The following is a 13,880-nucleotide window of genomic DNA, read 5'->3' on the forward strand; positions in this document are numbered from 1 at the left end:
CAAAAAGGCACACAGGTGCAAGTTTATTTCTTGGAGGAAGCACTAGATGGAGCAAACGAACCTGCTCATGCTCAGTCCTTCTGGGTTCCTGAGGCCTATCATGAAATGTCTAGTGATAGGCATTTTCATACATCACGGCCACTAAATGCAAAGGAATCACTCTTTATGGCACTCAAAAAAAAAGAAATTCCAGAGAGAAAAAATCCTGTTACAGTTATGTAGGAGTTTAAAATGCAAATTTCAGTGTGGTTCACAGGTCCCCCCCATCCATGATATTCATCATGTGGTAATTTTTACAATACACATGGACTTTAGAATGGACTTTAGAATCTAACCTCTGTGTGAGATATGGTTCACTTGTACCAATGTACATTTGTGCCAGCAGTGTGCATTCAATGCGTTTATTCAACAAGTATCTATTGAGGGTCAACTATGTGCCATGCCCTGTTCCGGACACTTGTGATGCATCAGTTAACCAAAGATTCCTGCCCTCATGGGGCTTACATTTCTGTTCAATACATGTAGCCACTAAGTATACTGATTGATGCAGGCATTCTTAGAACAAAGCTAATTTGGCTAACCTTGATATTATCTGTGCCTAATTTGATCCATAAATAAGGCTATAAGGAAATCAACTTGAGTGGATAACACACTCCTCATGTATCCTCCACAAATGTGCATTGTCCCAGGCATCCTTTTGGCCGGAAGTAGTGATGGCAATTGTTTTAATTCAACATCATCTCTTTTGGGGAAATGCTCCCCACATATCACCTCTGGTTTTGATGAGGCTGGCAATCCTAAAATTCTGGCCCCAAAATGTGGACGTAGGATTATAATCCAAGTGAAGCTAATCAGAATATCTCTATGAATTTAAATACTGGCTTATTCATAGAAGATGTCTAGGAATATAAGATGTTTGGAGCCATACGTCAATATAGGGGGATCCCAGAGAGGGGGACCCACTGCTGCAAGCCCTGGAGGGACCTTGTCCCCTCCCTTCCTATGGAAGCCATTCTGCCCCATTTTTCATGTAATAAAGTCCCTCCTCCCTCAAACTGTTATCTGGAGCTTAAGGTTGTTAGAGTCAGTTTCTGTTGCTTAGATCAGAACCATAAAGATAGACACTGGGTGCAGTCAGCAGGCCATAACAACCGAAAGAAATTCAATGAGGTTTTAATAAGCACTTCTTTCAATGTGCCCAGAATAAAATCATATAATGGCAAAGTTGTAGGGAGCTTAGTCCTCATCTAATGCAATCTTCTTGCTTTTCAGGTAATTTAGTCCCAATGTGGGAAAGTGACTTGTCCAAGCTGCCACAGGGATTTAATGGTAGATACAGAACAGTTTTATATACTTAGGTCAGAGTAGTATCAACAACAACTAAACTATAAGAGTTACTATTATAAATTCTGAAAAAAATAATACAATAGTATCACTTTAACTACTGTATAGGGAAAGATTCCATTTTTAAGTAGTAGGTATGTAGATCACATATGTGTAGTTGGTAGTGGAAATTGGGGTGGACACCTATAACTAACAATTATATTCTTCCTAGAACTATGATTTTGCTGTAAAAATTGGGACCCTGGCCTCTAATTATCATATGGGGATTGATCAAGTCTTGGAACCCCATTTGTCCTTGTGGTAGATGACTTCTAAAATGTATACTCATGATCCCCACATCCTGGTATTCACGCCCTTGTGTAATCTTCTCCCCTTATGTGCGCACAACTGACCTACTTCTAACCAATAGAATATGGTAAGGTGATGTGATATCAATTCTATAATTACATTACAAAAGATTGTGACTTTTTCCCGCTAGCAGACTCCCCGACAGACTGGTGGATGAAACAAGCTACCGCATTGGAGAAGCCAAGTGGCAAAGAACTGAGGGTGGCCTCCAGTCAACAGCCAGCAAGGAACTGATGCCCTCAGTCCAAAAGGCATGAAGACTGGCAACAGCCACTGAGTGAGATAGGAAGCCAGTTCCACTTCAAGTAAATCTTGACTGCAGCCTTGTGAGAGAACCTCAAGTCAGCAGCCCAGGTAAGCCACATTCAGATTCCTGACCACCTAAAACTGTGAGTTAATGATTCTGTATTCTCTTTAAACCACTAAGTTTTGTGGTACTGTGCTACCACTAGATAGCAATAGATTGCTAATCTAGTCCTTGATGGAGTATAATCTTTTCCCTTCCTGAAAGACTAAAGCTTTCTCCCCATGGCTGTATAAGAAAGTAAGTTGTACTATGGGTTTTGAACACACCAGGCTAAAGGTCCCTATACAAAGTGGCAGGAAGTACATTTGCCCTTCAGGGTCAACCAGCTATAGAGTAGCTAAGGGTTATGAAATGGGGAATTGGGATATGCAACCTTTGCCCACATGCAACGGTTACTATACCTTAGAAGAAATTTCTGCAGGAAAGAAAAGTAAGAATCAAATGGCACTAGTAGGAGAGGGATATAGTTAGTCTCACTTGTGTCCTTAATTGCACATTTTTATTTAGTTTTAGCCAACTGGCATTTAAACACCATTTTAATTATGTTAGCACTGGGAAAGAAGAGTATTTTGTTTGAGTTTCTTGTTCCAACTTCCTTTCTTAATTGTCTTTTCATTCAAGCCAAAGACTTATGGTGGCAGCCACAGCCCAGTTGAAAAACAATCCATTGTATCAGTGCCTGAGCCTCGTAACAGAGCACCTTAATAAGACCAAGTTCTGTACTTCCTGACTACCCAAGATGGATTATGTTCATAGTCCATTATTTGAACGAGGGTATCTGACTTATGGCAAATCTATCTGAAACAGTATTGTAGAACTGTATTTTATCTTTAAGAAATGTATTTGATAAAAGTAAGATATTTACTTCTGTTGCAGGAAGGAATTTAAGCAGAAAAATTTCTCTGTAATGTTTGTTGAATCATATGAGAATGATGAGTGGGAACAGGATAATACATCAACAAAGTAACTTGAAAACCTCAGTTGTATTTTCATTTCAGGAAGAAAGGCTGAGCTACGGGTGCCCTATGGTATTGCATGAAATACTTTTCTTCTTTTTTCCAAGTCATGCATATCACCCAGGAATTCACAAGGGTAGCATCTCTGTTCTCTATTACTTAAATTTGCACAAGCATGCAATCAATTCTTCTTTCCTCTCCTTCCTCTTTAGGGTTTATGAAAAGAGTTGAAATTTACAGTCTTTGAGGATGCCAATCTTTGTTTGGAATCATAGAATCATAGACTGTAAGAACCAGAGGGGACCTCTGAGATTATCTAATCCAATTCTCTCATTTTACAAGTAAGACAATCAAGGCCTTTTAGTGAAAGATCCTGTCTGTGGTTGATGCTTTAAATGACACCTGGAGGCCTGAACCAGAAGAGACCAGGGTCAGGATTCACAAAAAGCAAGGAAATCATGAACACAGAAAAGGAGTTTTAACTTCATTTTGGTTATAATTTTTCTTCTTTCTTGAAAGAAGTTAGATCAAGAATAGAGGGCCAAGGGTAGACAGACTGGTGGCCCAGCCCCTGGGTACTCAGCCTGGCTTACTCTAACTCTGTGACCTTTGAAATGTCATCTGATTTCTCAATTTCTGCATTGGTAAACATGGAGAAAAACAAGAGGGCCAACTTCTTGGGTTGTGGTGAGGATGACATGAGTAAGTGCATGTAAATCTGTTAACACCGGGCCTGACTCTTAACAAGGGCTCCTGAAATGTTTGTGGTCATTATTATTAGCTCCTATTTAGTATTATACCCTCCTGAATCTGCTGACCTTTGATAATAGCAAATCATTTTACCTTTTGGGCCTCAGTTGGGGCATCTGTAAATTGAAGGAATTTCAGTATTAAGATTTTCTTGTCTTTGGTCCTGCTCTCCAGCTTCCGTTCGGAAGCTGTCTCCTTAGCCTTCAGTGGTGTCTTCTATCAGCCCCCAGCTCGGCTGTCTCTGCGCCACAGGACCAGAAGTGCCAGAGGGTAAAGCTTATGGTTGAACCTTCTTTGCTTCCCCTTGGACCTAATACAGTGTCTTCAACTAGGAAGGCCCCATATTAAATCAGCACTTTGCTACTGAATTTTTATTGCTTCTAGAGAAAAGGCAAGCTTGATGAGTTAATGCAGAAACAGAAGATTCTAGCCTAATAACAGCTAAGGACAATTTTCCAGGAGAGTTTTTGATTAGTACCAATAGTTGAAGGAATAGTGGGCTATCAGTGCACATGACGCGGTGGGAAAGCTGGTAGAAGGCAGATGAAACAGGAATGGAACCAAGACATCAACTGGGGATGAACTGAACGATCAGTTTTAATGGAGGGGGGAGTCTATACCGGGAGGTTAGGCTAGGTCTAGTGATAGAGAGGCATACACCAATATTTATTCATTATTTTTAGTTACTTATCCCTGAGGCAAAAGAAGACTTGGTGCTTTAGCTGATTTTTAGAAGTACTTGAATTGTAGTTTTGAGCGTGAAGCTCTTTAGTTAGCAAGCACAGCATGCGCTGAGTGGCCCTCATGTGATTTTTCACCCCCCTTTCTTGTCATCCTCAGCGCTTCCATGACAGGCAAAGGCTTTGAAAGAAACAAAGTGTGGTGTTTTGCTCACTCAAATGGACTGTTCCCTGTTGTCAGAGCTTAAATTTTAAATCATTCTGGTTGCTCAATGTGGAATCCAGCAAAGAACCTTTGTCAGAGAAAGGTCAGAGGCATCTATTAACAGAGAGTGACAACTGTACTTCAGAAAACAATTGCCCTCTCCCAACCCTGCAACCTTCACAGAAGTCTGTAGTTGGCAAGATATTTAACAGCACCTTGCCGTCCATCTTGGTGCTTAGAAGTGTGGGCTGAGACAGTGTAGTGACATCTGGGAGAATAAAGGATAGAAAGAACATTTTAATCTCTGGCCAGGTCAATTCAATGCCATTTCAGAGAACATTTAATTTTTTTTTTGGCTAGCAAGTCTAAGGTAACTGAATCACAACCATAGAGTTTTAGAGCTGGGAAGAGTTCTACCCTCCCCCCAGGGACCAGGATTCTTTGGCCCTGCAGCCAATATTGTGTTCTATAGGGGGGGGTCCATCCTCTATCATCCTTTCTGCCTTTGGTCTCAGTTGGTAGAGAAAGCTTTGGTTTCTGGTGACCTCAGGCCAGGTCAACCAACATGCTGCAGTGGCTTCTCAACACTTGGCTGGCATCCTGACACTACTTGACATGCTCTGCCATCGTGATGCTTAATTGTACTTATCATGAGTGGATAAATCAGTGCACTTCTCTAGACTTGCAGGGCCAGAATGAGCAAAGCTGAGAGGCTTTTCTTGTTTTGTAGATGATGGAGAAGTGACAGGCTCACCCTTCCTAAACAATCCATGTGCAGGAGGCAGGCAGTAGTGCAAAATCTTACACGTTGCATGATTGTAAAAGTTACGTATCTTGATCTGGCTAAGCAGGATTGCAGAAGCAGAGTGACAAACTGCATCAGTAAATTCCCTTCTAAATGTGTGTCTGTGTGTTTGTGCACATGTATGTGAGCATGCTCAGGTTTCCGAAGCCCATCACAGCTCTGCATCCAGAGAATCAAGATGACCAAAAGCTGTGTAAGGAGGAGTGACATGTGGGCTATTGGCAGCCAGGTCATTTCGCTTAAGTGCCCAAGTCAAGTAATCACCATGAACTCCCAAGTACTGCTCCAGATGCCAGTCGGAGTCAAGTTACTGTCCTAAGGGGAGGGGAGGGCCTCTATATCTCCCTGTTTTCTTAGTTCACTGCTACCATGGACCCCTGAACCAGGCCAGCCCCATCTTGAGCAGATTTTATAGAAATCTCTTTTCCCAGAATGGTGGTGGCTGTGGAGGGAAGGAATCTGCTCAGGAGAGCATGTTGAGACCAAGAAGCTGCAACATCTGATAAAATGATGAGGTCCTCCGGGAAATCTCCACAGGCTTGGCACTAGCTCTGCGATTAGTATTGGCCTCACTGGAGGATGCACATTGCCTTTCTCCAGCCTCTTGGAAGGAATAATATATGATTAGGATATTACTCTGATATTGACATGCTGGCATTTCTGCCTTAACAATTTTTAAAGGAACAAATAGGAGTTTACAGAGATAGGGACTTAATAATCCTGGAAGACAGCTGAGGGTGGTTGCAGGCATGCATATTACATTTTCCTCCAGTCTTTCTCAGGTCATTAATGGCACCCCAAGTATGAAGGACAGGGATTGGTACCCTATCTATACTCTGCAAATAATTGCTGGTGAAGTGGATTTTCAATAGCTGGGGTCAGGAATTTCAAGTTGAAATCCTCCCACCCTTGATTTCCTCCTGAAGATTGGAACTTTTTTTACTGCTCCAGTGTGGTACACAGAGCTGATCTGTTTCATAGCACTTCAGTGTCAGGGACCATAATTTGACCTGACTTCTCTCCAGATGTGTACAATAGTAAGTCTTGCCAAAAATGGGCTCACCTCTGTTTTATCCATTTGAGTTTAGACATAGGCACCACAGGCTGACCTCAGTTTTTAAACCACTTTTTAGAGATGTCATCGTCATGAATAATGCACTCAGTCTCTAAATGAGTTTGGGCCACTTCAGGTCACTGACGTGAATTTGCTTTCATTTCCAGTGTGGAGGGGTGCAGAATGAATAAGACACTGGGTTGAAGTAGAATAGAAAGTTTGCAGCTAGATGCAAAGAGCTTTTCTTGTTTACGGTGTTGTGATAGGATCATTTTTAATTTGACTTTTTTTTAAAATGAACTTCTTCATGTTTATGAAGTTTAGAGTCTTACTTCTTACATGCCATTATCATGTATTTGCTTTTGTTAGGCATGAACACTGACCATAAAAAAAATCTTGCAAGAAGACCCACATTATACAAACAATATGAAGTAAACCAGCAGTGCGATCTATTAGCTCTCTACAGTCCTCGCATGGTAGAGTTGTTTGGTAGGACTCAGTCTGAGGGGTTACAAGTTCATGTTTCAAAGGAAGAAAAGAAGATCCTAAAATTCCTGAGAGGTACCCATTCATGGAACTGAGGTGTTTGGAGGTAGCATGGGTGGGGAAAAAATGGGTTGCTCAAAAGAATGTATATGACCTGGCTTCACAGGAGAAAGAAACTAGACAAGCTTGAGCTGATGAATTGCATCAGGGCTGGAATTCTGAACTGGAGAGATGAGAAGAAGGGAAAGCATTGTCTGCACACACACAGAGTTAAGGGCTGAACTGTGTCCCACCCAAACCCCTATGTTGAAGCCCTAATCCCCAGTACCTGAGAATGTGACTGTATTTGGAGATAGGGCCTTTACCAAGGTAATTAACGTTAAACAAGGTCTTAGGGTGGGTACCAACCCAGTACAACTGGTTTCCTTACACGACAAGGAGATTAGGACATAGACACACACAGAGAAAAGGCTACATGAAAACACAGGGAGAAGATGGCCTCAGAAGAAAAATGTCTGCTGGCACCTTGATCTTGGACATGTAGTTTCCAGGGATGTGTGAAAATTAATTTCTGTTGTTTAAGTTACTCAGACTGTGGAATCTGCTATGGCAGTCCTAGCAAACTAATAACACACGTGCATATACACTGTCACTTCTTAAAATTTTAAATGAAAGCAGATCAGAGTATAAAGTTTTACAGTTCACTTTTGCTTTTCATATTTCTTATTATTATGAAAATTTAGAAAGAATTCCAAAAAGTAGAAAGTATAATACAATGAACATTTATGTACCTACTATAAATATTTAATAAATTTTAACTTTTAGCTGTTTTTACTTTAAATCTTTTTTAAGGATTTAAGACATTCTGGTCACAACTGAAACTCCCTTGGTACCCCACCCAAATCCTAGTCTCTCTCCTTCCCAAACTACAGATAACATTATCAGAATGTTTTGTGTATCTGTCCCATGTATATTTTTGAAATTTTAATGCATATACATGTATCCATAAAATTCATATTATGGTTTTATGTGTTGTAACATTTTACATTAATTGCATCCCATTGTATGGATAATTCTGCAAACTAAGCACTTTAACAATTTTTCCATACTGACACATTTGGTTGTGGTTGATTCATTTCATCTGCTGTATAATGTCCCACTGTGGAGTTACACCAGATTTATTCTTATTTACTGATAGATTTTAGGACATGTTTAATTTGTTATTACAAACAATGCTTCAATAGCTATTCTTGAACACATCTGCTTGCACGCATATGTGAGAGTTTATCTGGTGAGTACACTTACAAGTGAACTGCCAAAATACTTTTCAAAGTCATTAACGTAATTTGGTTCCCATTAGCAGTGTACATGGGTCATTTATTTCTTTGTTTCTTGCCAACACTTCATTTCATCAAACTTCTAAGTCTGATGATTGTGAATTATCTCAATTCTAATTTTTCATTTTCCTGATTATTCATAAAGTTGCCTATCTTTTTATAGGAATTGGTCACCCTGTTTCCTCCTCTTTAAATTGCCTATTGTCACCTCAGTCAGGTTGAGTAGCTTTTTCTTATTGGCATGTAGGAGTACACTGTATATTCTGAATGCCTGTAATATTGTCAATTATATATGTTACAAGTATCTTCTTCCTGTTTGTGGATTGTCTTTTCGCTTTTTTAAAGAGGACTTTGGTTAAACATAAGATACTAATGTAGTGAAATGTATCAATCTTTTTCTTTATGATCTATGCTTTATGTGTCTTATTTAGGATATCCTTTTACAATCTTGTAAAAATATTTTTCTAAACGTTTACCTAAAATTTTTGAAGTTTTCATTTTCATACCTTTAATTTTCTGGGGAAAAAATATAAAGTATGAGGTAAGGACCTGATTTTATTTGTTTCCATGTAACTAACCAGTTACCTCAACCTCATTTACTTGGTAGTCAGTCCTTTCCCCACTGTTCTTTATTGGTGCACCTGCCACACACCAACTTCCTATGTTTATTTGCGCTTCTACTACTGAGCTACTCTGACCAATGGTTAATTTTTCTGTCTGTGCACAAATGCTACAGTGTCTTTACAGTTATCATTTTAATAAGACTTATTACTCTACAGGCACATTCCCCCTCATTTTATTTTCAAAATTGGCTTACTTTTGTTATATTTTTTTAAGTTCCATGAAAGATCCCTGTTGCAATTTTGCATTATTTCAGATGGGGTGACAGGCTGAGGGAGGAAGGGAGACCATGCACAGGTGCTGTAAACTCCCGATTTGTTTACGCAAAATATAGAAACTTAACAGAAGTCAAAGGGCTATCAGCATTTCATCAAAGTAACTCTCAGTAACCCAATGACTGAGGAAGAGTGAGGTTGTGGGTAATGCCAAATCTGAAAAATATTAAAATCTTGTTGCACTGCAGTTCCTTTATAATTGAAAATGTTATCACGCCCCCTGAAAACTCAGTGCTTCCATCCAAGGCAGTGTTTGTGGACCGGGGTCTGCCTTGGGATTTGAAAGAAGGCTTACAGCAAGCATCCTTGATCATTTTATTTGCCACGTGCTTTCCAGCAGTAATAGAAGTTGTTTCACCTCACACATTTTAATTGAAATTGCATGCAATTTGTACATTAATTTAGAGAAAATGAAAAATTGCCAGTATTGAAACTTCTCATGAATAAACCCAGTATATCTCTCCATTTATTTAGGTACTTTCATGTACATTAGTAAAATTTATATTTCTTTTATCCATGATGTTCTAAACATTTGTTGCTGTTGGGAATGTTTTTTTAATTGTATTTTTTTTAAGTTGTATATTTTTTAGACTATTTTTGAATTGGTTATTGCTAGCATATAGAAATGCTACTAATTTTTTTATTGATCTTCTATATGACAGTCTTACAATTTCCAATACTTTGTTGTAGGTCTTCTTAAATTCTTTAATGCATGAAATAATATTCTCAGAACAGTTTGCTCCTTCTTCCCAATTCTTATATTTTGTTTCTTTTTCTTCTCTTATTGTGTTGATTAGGAAGCCAATAAAATGTGAAAGAGAAGCAGTGATAGCAAGAATCCTAAATTTGCTTCTAACTTGAAAGGTTTCTAAAGTTTTATCATTAAGTAAGTTGTTTTCAGAAGATTTTTTATAAATAATATGTTATCAAATTAAGGAAAGATTTCTTCATTTTGCATTTTGGTAATAACTTTCCCCTTTTTAAAATCCAGAATGAGTGTTAAAATTTATTAAATTCCTTTTCTGTGTTTATTAAAATGACCATATCACCTTCTCCACTCTTTTATTCTTATGATTTACATAGAGAAATGTCCTAATATGGAATTATCCTCGCCTGGCTTAATATACATAAAAATTAAGATTTCTTGATATATGTATTGATTTCATTTAATAAGTATATGGCATTATATATTACATATTTAATATCTAAATGTATTATTTACATATTTAATATTTCAATGGTAATATGACAGAATACATAGCATTTTCTTTATAAAGAACTGTGCTTGCATAGTTTTTATAAGTAAATAAGATATATAAGTAAATAAGTTAACCATATACATCACATGTACTGATTTTCTTTTTTTCTGTTAAAGTATCATTGATACACAATCTTACAATAGTTTCACATGAACTTATTTTCTATATAAACATGTATTCACACTTTTTTAAAAAAGTGTGTCAGTTTTTTGTGTTTACTATCACTTCTTTGTTTTTCTATTTTCTGCTTCTAACTTTCTTTTGTTCATTTCACTTACTTTGATGTAAGCTCAAAATTTGTTTTGTCTGTCTCACATAGTTGCAAGATTATCTCTTTTATTTTCCATATCTTTTTGTTTTAAAATAGCTTTATATAAGGACATAAGTTTACCTCTGAGTAATACTTTAACTTCATCTCACAAGCTTTTCCTTGCATTATTTCTCCTGAGATTCTGAATAAGTCATACATTTCTTTGTGGTTTCTTCTCTGATTCAAATGTTGAAGTCGGGAATGTTCATTTCCAAACTTACATTTGTCTATTATTTTACTGAGGTTAGGATAGTTAATTTGCATCATATAGATACATTTTAAGGGTGTTGAAGTTTTCTTTTTGTGTTTAGGAGTTCTATTACATCAAACTGAGTGTTTGACAGGAGGTGGGTAGATAATCTGTTATGGATAGTTTAAGCATGATAATTTGCTTCCATATTCAGGAAATAGATATAAAAATAATTTAAAATTGTATTTCCGTTCTTAAAATGTTAAAAACAAATATGCATGATTATAATTTTTAAATTTATAATTTTCATTGAGGAAAGAAGGATGAACAGAAAATAGGGAACAATGTAAATAAGACGCAAGAAAAAGAGATGGAAAAAAAATGGCAATGCAAGATGTTAAACAGAGACACATACCTCAGGAGTCAAGGTAAGTACAGATAAACTAAATGTACTTATTTTAAGAGTGACTGTTTGAATAACAAAAGAACACTCAATTATAAGCAAATGCCTTAAAAGTAATGCAGCGAATTTAAATACAACTATTTGAAGAAAAAGAGTAATCAGGAAAATATCACCAAAAGAAAACTAGTATGTACTTGACAATATTAATAGCATGTAAGTTAATATAAAACATGATTATAAATACAATGACTACAGATAGAAGCAGCAATTAATCAAGACTATATAAAAATCATGAACTCGTGCATCCAGCTATGACAACATACACATATGCGAACAATCATAGTGGAAGATTTCACACAATTTGCTGAGAAATTATCAAATAAAGGAGATAAAAAGTGTAAGATATCATGAACATTTTCTTATGTCATTTAGAGCTTTAATTTCATTTTAAATGTCTCTATAGTTTTACTTGAATAGGTTCTGAATGAAATTAAATGACCCTTTTTCTTCATCACTTAGCATGTTGCCAGTTTTTTGCTTTTGCAAAGAGCATTGTGATAGATACACATCTTGCACTACTATGTTTTAGATTCCTGGAGACCTGAATTTCAAGGTGGTATCATTTTATTTTAGTCTGAAGAACATCCATTAGTATTCAGAGTGCAGGTCTGCTGTGGACAAATTTTTCAGGTTTTGTTTGCCCAAAAATTTTACCCTCACTTTTAAAGGATATTTTCCCTGGATATACTTCTTGATTTCAGCACTTTAAAGATGACATTCTATTGTTTCTTGGTCTTCATTGTTTCTAAGAAGTCAATGTTAATTTACATTATTATTTCACTATATGTAAAACTATAAAATATGTTTTCCTCTTTGTGCTTTCAAACTTTCCCTTGAAATTTTACTATATGTGCTTAGCGAGATGTGTGTGTGTGGTGCATATATTTATCCTGCTTGGGGTTGTCTGTGTTTCTTGAATCTCATAAAAATAGAAGTTTTTAAAATCAAATGTGGGAAATAGTAGCTGTTATTCCATCAGAATATTTTTTTGCCTCATCTTCACTCTTTCCCCCTTCTGAGACTCCTGTTACACATACTTGAGGCTGTTTAATATTGTCCAAAAGAGCCAGGATGCACTGTCACTTTTCCTCAACTTTTGTCTCTGTTTTTTAACTTTGAATAATTCCTATCCATCTATCTGCTTGGCCTCTTTCTTCTATCATCTCCAACTTGCTGTTAAGTACATCTGTTTTTTTTCCATTGTAGTCCTGTGCTCCCTGTTGTCCAATGCTTTATAAACTTTTGTGTTTTTTATACCTATTATTAATGGGAAGGCTAATTCAGTACTAGCTTCTCCATCATAGCTAAAAGCTAAAATTGTATTTTTTTTAATTCTAGAAATTTTATTTGAAATGTTTATAAATTCTGGTTCTCTCGGGAAATTGTCCATCTTTTAATTTATTGTGTCCATCTTCCTCTCTCTTGTCTTGAACAAAGCAATCATATTTATTTTAAAGCCTTTGTCAGCCAACTTATAATGGGTCTGTTTCTATTTTCTGTATTTTTTTGTTCCAGAGTGCTGTCTTTTAGTGTGATAGTAGTTTTTTTAATTGAGGTATAACACATAGAAAAAAAATGGGAAAATGTTAAGTTTAAATTTGATGACTTATCACGTATGTATAATGACTATGTAGCAACTACCTAGATCAAGATACAGAATATTTCAGAATCCTGGAGAGCTTGTTTATGCCTCCTCTCAGTCATTTGTCCTCAAGAGGTGACCATTACTCTGATTTTCTGTCTCTATAGGTCAGTTTTTAAACTTCATATAAATGAAGTAACATTTTATGTACACTTTTGCATCTAACAACCTTCACTTTATGATGTCTTCAGATTCATCCTTGTTGTCCTATGTATCAGCAGTATGTGTTTTTCCCATTGCGTGCATTTTTCTATAGTCTGAATGTACCACATATTATTTACTATTCTATTCTTGAAGAAGACAGAGGTGGCTTCCACCTGGGGTATTTAAATACAGTTGCTATGATTATTCTTGCACGTGACTTTTGATACAAATCAGCTCTCATTTTTCTTGGGTGTATGTCAAAGAGTAGAATTATTGGGGTTGTAATGTACATGGATCTTCAGCTTTAGAAGATATTTACAAATAATTTGCCAAATATTTGTTCTCATCTCTGTGGAACCTGCCCTTTGGTCACTTTCAAATAATCTCATCCTGTGCAAGTACAGCCCAATGCTCAGTCACAAACCTTCAAGGAATCTCCAGACATAGGTATTCCAGTCTTTCTGTGTCTTCTCCAACACCTGATATTATCATTTCTTTTAATTTTAGCTATGCTCATAGGTATATAGTAGTTTCTCATAATAGTTTATTTTGCATCTCTCTGATGACTGATGATATCAAACACCTTTTTATATGCTCATTGGTTCTAGTAATTTACTTATGTTATAAATATATAGCAACAAATGCAGATATGCAAGCTGATACTAACTTCTTCTGAAGAAAGGTTCCTCTCCCCTCACAGCACA

General features: G+C 36.8%; 1 long non-coding RNA gene across 1 annotated transcript; it reads left to right on the forward strand.

Moving 5' to 3' along the window:
* The first annotated feature begins 1,812 nt into the window (after positions 1 to 1,812).
* On the forward strand, positions 1,813 to 12,038 carry LOC118933904 (uncharacterized). The gene is made up of 3 exons (XR_005033277.2): positions 1,813 to 2,081; positions 9,966 to 10,054; positions 11,242 to 12,038. It is a non-coding gene; the product is annotated as an uncharacterized LOC118933904 (long non-coding RNA).
* The last annotated feature ends 1,842 nt before the right edge of the window (positions 12,039 to 13,880 follow it).

This window comes from Manis pentadactyla, chromosome 8, assembly GCF_030020395.1.
Source record: "Manis pentadactyla isolate mManPen7 chromosome 8, mManPen7.hap1, whole genome shotgun sequence".
NCBI lineage: Eukaryota > Metazoa > Chordata > Mammalia > Pholidota > Manidae > Manis > Manis pentadactyla.